Source organism: Haliotis rufescens, unplaced genomic scaffold, assembly GCF_023055435.1.
Source record: "Haliotis rufescens isolate VD_foot unplaced genomic scaffold, xgHalRufe1.0.p SCAF_16, whole genome shotgun sequence".
In the NCBI taxonomy this organism is placed as follows: domain Eukaryota; kingdom Metazoa; phylum Mollusca; class Gastropoda; order Lepetellida; family Haliotidae; genus Haliotis; species Haliotis rufescens.
In genome coordinates, this window is record NW_025963846.1 from 23489816 (window position 1) to 23497883 (window position 8068).

Below are 8068 nucleotides of genomic sequence, written 5' to 3' on the forward strand. Positions count from 1 at the left end.
AGGCTTATTTATCTAATAACAAGTTAACAATGCTCGGTGTTTCTTAGTGTTTTCACTGGAAGTTGATTATTCGTTTTGATACCAATAGTATCTTAGTGTTGATTATTACCTCCGCATATTTAACAGTTATAGACAAACATATGTTTTTCCTGTTTGTTTTACCAACAAAAACAAAATTACCACAGTTTCCATAACTCTTGATGCGTCTTCTTAAGACATCAATATCTGCTTGCCTGAAAGTATATTCCATGCTACCTACCATTCGTTGACGCCCCGGCGCGATGTTGGTAGAGTAATATTCAAAACTCACTCGCTCATGCGTTGCAGTGACGTGATAGAGAGCAGTTGTCACATATTTCATGGATCACTGGTGAACGTATTCTGTGAGTACAGTTTGTGAACGTGGCTACTCAGGGACCGGTTTGGGGATCTACAGCGAGGATACACAAACAACGTACTCGTACCCTTCACTTCGTATTTTGGACAATGGTTGGTTGATTGAATTTGGGTTTACGCCGCTTTTAGCAATATTTCAGCAATATCACGGCGGTGGACACCAAAAATGGGCTTCACACATTGTACCCATGTGGGGAATCGAACCCGGGTCTTCGGCGTGACTAGATACTGCTTTAACTATTGGCTACCCCCATCGCCCCTTGGAAAATGAACATTAACGCACTGATCAACTGGCTCAACAGATTGGTCAGAAATAAGAATTCCCCAAGGCGTATTCATACTCGAGGAGTTACATGAAAAGACACACAGACACATGTTAAAAAAGCTACAAAAAACAAAACATTTTCATTATTATAATCAAAGCGACAAAAGCCTTCACATATCCCTAAGAAATCTCCGCCAAAAGCAGAGTCGATTGTACGATTCCGACTATTTCATGAGCATGTGTTTATGTATCCCTATCAAATAGTGATGACACCAGGTGTTCGCGAAAAGGCGAGCGTGTCCTGTCACAAACACATGCAAAGGCAAGTCAATCGTTAACCTGAAAAAAACCCACTGGAACATATATATGGTGAGTCAAAATTGGGAATTGCATCGGAAACATTTTTGTCACTGATGCGTCAAAGTTGGACATAACCTACCTGAAATGTCTACTATAAAAACTTTTGAAAGCTTTACTGAGGCCTTCATTAAACAACTTTTGAGCAAGAGGCGCTCTTTGAAATCTTGGTAGAAAGATCATGCTCGCTTGTACCTCAAAACGTGTCAAATGTAGACCCCCAAAGCCTGCAGCTGCTGGTATATTGCTCGACATAAAGGGAAAGTTGACGATTGGAAAGTTGGTTTGTTGTTTAAAAACGCACTCAGCAATATTCCAGCTATATGACGGCGGTCTGTAAATAATCGAATCTGGACCAGATAATCCAGTGATTAATATCATGAGCATCGATCCACGCAATTGGGATCGATGACATGCATCAACCTAGTCAGCTAGCCTGACCACCCGATCCCGTTAGTCGCCTCTTACCACAAGCATAGTCGCCTTTTAAGGCAAGCATGGGTTGCTGAAGACCTATTCTACCCCGGATCTTCACGGGTCTCCTCGTTTCTAGAACCTCTAACAAAGGCTGAGTCCCTTGTAAGGTCGGACTATATCACAGGCATGTGATTGTGAATCACTATTCCTGCACGATGACGATAATCAGTAATGACTGCTCTAGTGAGTGAGTGAGTATGGTTTTACGCCGCTTTTAGCAATATCACGACGGGGGACTCCAGAAATGGGCTTCATACATTGTGCCCATGTCGGGAATCGAACCCGCTTCTTCGGCTTGACGAGTGAACGCTTCAACCACTTGGCTAACCGACTGACCCTGATCGAACTAGTGATTGATACTACGAGCAACGTTCTCCACCGCCGGGAAACGCAGCACGCAAGTCACCGATCCATTTAGTCGTCCCTTACCACAACCATCGATTGCTGTGGATCTGGTTTAACGCTGAAACTCCACGGGGCATCATTAACACACATGGGTTTCTCCAATCTATATTAATATAGGTATATTTCACTTGAGTATACTTTGAAGCTATGGTCAGCAAAAAACAATAAATGATTGAATGAGTTAGATTTGAAGCAGCTTTGAGTAGAAATGCAATTATATCACGTCTTGTCAGTTTCATGTGTGAGGAAACCTCAAGGCGTCACAGGTCGCCGACGAGTAGCGATAAGTTCCTGGCAGTACGAGTGTCATAATCGGGGTGAACATGGGATCCACACCCCAACGACAACCGGGTCCTGGAATTACTGAAAAGACTACATGGCGTAACTTATTCAATTCAATGGTTTATTGTATGAAAGGCCATTGGCCATATTAACAAATATTGTAGCATACGGAGTACCAAGACAACAATAACTGACGCAACACAAAAGCATGAATGTATAAAGATACTTGTAGTTGAACGCTATACTTTTTGCTTGACAGCAGACATTTTAAGTTATTAGTAGAGATATTCACGAAAATGACCAGGCTGGTAGATATTCCCTCCTGATTTTGTTATATACAGGGCAAATAGACATAAAATGAAATACGTCTTCACCCAGGTTACAGGCGGGGCAAATTCTTAGTGACTTTTCAATATTTAAATATCTTCCTCTATTCACTTTTAAATCATTCAGACCAAGTCTAAAGCGTATATATGTACGGCGGAGGTGTTTGATTCTTAAATTTGAAAGATACGACTCAAGGTGACTCAATGTCACGATATGCGATATGTAACTTCCTGAAAGTATAGAATGCAAGGCTGTCGGAACATATCTACAGCACGAGTACGAGATTGTTGTAAAAACAAATTGATGTCACCAGTAGATTGCGATATCCATATGAATCCAAAGCCATAATTTAAGAGAGTTAAGCGTATACGGGAAGCCCACGTGTTCTGCTCAATATTATCAAGATATACCGGCATATTATAGGCTTTCTTTGGCAAACGATGCTCAGGCATACATTATAACTTCGGCCAATAGGGTAGACATCGAGTATTAGATGTTATATATAGTGGGTCCCTCCGGACAGCAGCCCTTAGACAGCAGGGTGTTCGAACATTGTCTGGTTCAACGCTTCTTGTAACATGCGTCAGTGGGTGTCGTCCATTGTGTCTACATCCCCGATGTGCCTATGCCTACACTCCCTATGCCTACACATGCCTACTTATATCTGGCCAAATATGTGTAAACTGCGTAAAACCTTATCACCTAAAATGTATATCCACTTTGAAACATCTGTCTAGATTCATTGTACATTTGAACACATTATTACGTTAAAGTGTCATTTTTTTAAATGTTATATATATTTTTTTATTGAGGCTTGTTACCATCTTGATCTGCATTGTATATAGACACACGGAGTGTCCGCTAGAGGTGGGAGGAAAGCCCGAGGTGATACAGATCGTTTACCACCTGATGTTGTTTGTTTGTTATTACCAATTGAAAAGGGAAGATGGTTCAATGTTAATAAAGATCAGAGATTCTGTACATTATGCAACAGTTATATTGGAGACGGATTCCACTTTCTTCTACAATGTCCATCGCTTCATGAATTAAGAAATAAATATCTCCCGAGTTATTATTGTAAGTATCCCACTATTGAAAAATTTAAACAGCTTACGGTTTGCTCTTACAAACCTCTTGTTATAAAGCTGGCGAAATACCTAAAGGATGGTTTACAACTTTTTAAGTAAGAATTCAATTGCTGTATATACTATGTTTGTAGTTACTTTATGTTTATGCACACTGATACACGTCTGTAAATATAAATATGTATATTGTATGCTCTATATCACAATACGTGATTCATGAGTAATAAACTTCTGTTCTGTTCTGTTGTTTAACGCTGCACTCAGCAACATTCCAGCTATATGACGGCGGTTACCACTCTGATCAAACAATGGAAGGTATTTTGGCGGATACTTACTTACTTACTTTGGAGATTTAACGTGCGCTTTCCGACTGATGCGTATTTCGCACACGGGCCCGGCCAGGCCATTTAATGTGTTTCCGAAAGGGGCGAAAGTGGTCTGTGCAACCCAAGAGGGGGGTTTTAGGGGTTGCTTATATAGAATTTGGGAATTTTGAGATTTGGAATAGATGCTGATGGGATTGGGGAGGAGAACTAAGGGAGCTGGGTATGGTGGATGTTTGTTTGTTTATGTGATTTTGATTTGGTAGGTTATTGTGTTTTTAGATGCGTTTTATTAGTTCCGTTTTTATTAAGAATACGCCTAAGGCCTTGAAGTTTTCTAGTTTATTTTGTGGGTTTAGTATTGCTTCTAGAGTTAGAGCCTTGTTTAGATTGAGGGTTTGTAATGCGGTTCGATGTGTTAGGTAGTGTGTGCAGTGGATGAGTGCGTGTTCTGGTTGTTTGCAGTGTGGGCAGATACCTGTAGTGTGTTTTTTAAATTTTTTTAGGTGGTTATTTAGGTTGGTGTGTCCTGTTTGGAGTTTAGTGATTACTCTGTCAATTTTTTGGGATGGATGGAGAATTTTGGTTTGGTTAGTGGTTTGCTGAGCACTTTTTTGATTTGGCTATTTGAGTTTAGATATAGGTTATGCCATTTTTGTGATTTTTTGCTTGTTCACACTTTTAATTTCTGATTTTAAGATGGGTAAGTTTAAGCTTATTTCTGGGATTTTGAGGGATAGTTTAGCTGCTTTATCGGCGTTTTCATTACCGTATATTCCTATGTGGGCAGGTATCCACAAGAAGGTTATTTGTTTGCCTGCCTTAGTTAGGTCGTTGGAGCTTTTAAGTATTTGATTTATTAATTTAGGTCGGTTTTTGGTATTTTTGTTTTGGAGGGCTTGCAGTCCACTTAGGGAGTCGGTAAGTATTAGGATGTTTTTGTGTTTTTTGGATTTCTTGATTATGGAGGGCTGAGGCCATGCCCATTAGTTCTGCCGTGAATATTGATTGGTTGTTTGGGAGTCGGAAGGATTGTGTGGTTTTAGTTGGTTGTGTGGTATGGACTCCGAAACCTGTGTGTTTGGAGGTCGGATCTGAGGATCCGTCCGTGTAAATGTGACACTAATTTGGCCAATTTTCGTGTATGTATGCTAGTGTGGTAGTTTTAGCTATGTTTGGGTCGGTTTGTTTATTTATTTGGCTAGCTAGTGTTGTGTCTATTTTGGGTATTTTAAGTTTAGGGGTGAAGATATTTGATTGTTTGCAGTTTTGTTTAAGATTTTTAATTTGGTGTTCATTTAGGTAGTTTGTTATTCTTTGGGATATTGGGGTAAGTAAGGGGTGTTTACGAGCTAGAGCTTGGTTTTTGGGGCTGATGTTTTGGTTTATTAAGTTTTGGATGAGAGGGTTTGATTGGGACGCGGCCCAGAAATTTAAGCTTAGCTGTTCCCTGCGTAGACCTAGTGGCATTTCTCCTGTTAAGGCCTGAAGTGAGGTGTAGGAGGTGTCATGTTGGGTGCGTGTACTTAGTTTGAGAGCCTGATATTGTATTGAGTCTAGTTTTTTAGATAGAGAGTTGTTTAGGGTGTTGTATATGGCGCAGCCGTAGTCTAGTTTTGATCTAATTAGTGATATGTAGAGAGAGAGGAGGGTATCTTTGGAGGCTCCCCAGTTAGAGCCAGTTAGGCATCTTAGGGTGTTTAGGTCTTTACTGCATTTAGTTGTTAGGTTTTGGATGTGAGCATCCCAGGTGAGATGTTCATCGAAAATAAGTCCTAAGAATTTGGTTTGTTTTTGAAATTTGATTGTTTGATTGTTTAGCTGGAGGATTGGGGAGGCGGGTTTCATGTTTTTATGTTTGAATACTATTCCTGTTGTTTTTTCTGAGTTAAGGGAGAAGCCCCATTTGTCAGCCCATTGTCGTATTTTATTAAGAGATTTTTGGAGTAAATTTTGGACCATGTTCATGCTTTTGGTGCGGATCCAGATGGCTCCATCATCCGCGAATTTTGATGTGTTTACTTTAGGCGGATAACCGAGACTGCTGGTTTTATATTTAAAGTGTCTCATATGCCTGTATGTTGTTGTTTTAAATTCAAGGTAGTATTAATTATATTTAGAAGAATAAGCCTGCATGGCATTTTTTTAAAATTCAAGGTGTATTCATTATTTTTAGAACGAATTAAGTACTCCACAATGGGCGCGCGTCAATTATTGAATGAAATATAGCCACAACTTCTTCGCCCTGGAAGCCATGTTTAATTCACTGATGGTAACCTTTGACCCCAACGTAATGAATACAAAGCAGACTCATTAGTGAACCAAGGAAGAACTGAGCCAGGTGTGAACTCTCGGTGAGGTCATTGTGTATTTAATTACGATATGTGATCAGTCAGTCTAACTGTCCAGCCACAATCTGCTGACAGCGCGTGCGAGATGACTGATTAGTTTACACAACAATTAAAACACACGCCAAGCACTTGACCTATACAATATAGATGGGAACTAGGGAGTTCACCGCCATTTCCACCTAACGAACACTTCCTGGACACTTATCTTTGTTACCTGGCTAATTCTCCGAGGGCAAGACACCACACAGGTAATTTAAATGATTTATGATAATGTAACACCACGAATTCGCAGGCTACAACATTGAAACTTCCTTCTTTACATGGGATCGGCTAGTCTCATCAGCTGAGCAGCTCCACCCAATTACTTTATAACATTGGGTGAAATGAGACAAACACCGTAGCTTTAATCCACTCTCGTCGCATAAAAACCTGAAAATAATTCGGTTCTTGGAGTTGCGAAATATTGACGGGAACTACATTCAGATCTGTAATAAAATATACGTGTATATGTTCATGTGATGTTAAAATGCACCAGGATCTGGTCAGCTGACATATATTAAGTACATCAGTTAAAAGTGAATTGCACAGAAACAATATCTCCATTATTCAGGCTTCAGGCCGTACAATTGGGCGACAGGGCAAAAAAACACTAAACACATTACATAAATTTGTAACTAATAATTGGAAACAGACGATTTATACGTTATCATAATTATATTACAAAACTAAGGTTTCATAATACTCCCGACTTTACATTATGAAATAAGAGCCAAAACTTAATAACTCTAGGCCTTATATAATATTTGCTTTGTGCATAAAGCTTCCAAAACTGCAGACACTGAAACATATTCATCTCAAAAAGATTTATTGCAAATATACATTTTCTATCATTGTGTGAAATATGATTTGTTTGTTGGCCTGACGGTGGTCTGTAAATAATCGAGTCTGGACCAGACAATCCAGTAATTGATATCGTGAGCATCGATCCGCGCAATTGGGATACGATAACATGCATCAAACAAGTCAGCGAGCCTGACCACCCGATCCCGTTAGTCGCCTCCTACGGCAAGCATGGGTTGCTGAAGACCTATTTTACCCTGGATTTAACGGGTCTGTGAAATATCTTTCGACATAACAGGCAGATGATAATTAGCAGCAGTACGGTATTTGCAGGAGCCTTTTCCAGTTACCTTTAGCTAAATATGTACATAACTTTCAAATTTAAGTAAAAGCGTCAAAACCATTTCACGAACACCTGGTGTCATCACCGATTCTCACTGATTTCTCAGTGATACATTTATATAATTTTCATTGCTATTTTGCCTTTCACGCTCAATGGAATCTGTTTCGGCAGATAATCGCGAGTTTTTGCGAAAAGGTGTGTGTATCCCACCGGTGGCACCCGCCACAAACACATGCAAAGGCAAGTCAATTGTTCAACTGAACGAAAACATGCATGGGAGCGTATGGTACAAGTCATTTGTCACTGATGCGTCAGATCTGGACATGTCCTCCACATGCCTATCATAAAAGAAATTTTGAAAGCTCTGCTGAGGCCTTGAATGTTGTAACCCTGATAAAACAACTTTTGAGCAAGTCTCTCTTTGAAATCTTCTTGGAAAGATCATGCTCGCTTGAACCTCAGAAAGGTTGGCGCCAAAGGCGGGAGCTGCTGGAATATAACAGGGCATTATATTTTTGGACTCGCTCTAAGTTTCCATAACTCACAATTGTCCCTAAAACCTGTTTGAAATATTTTACACATCTTTACATAGTGAGTGAGTGAGTTGTGTTAAACGT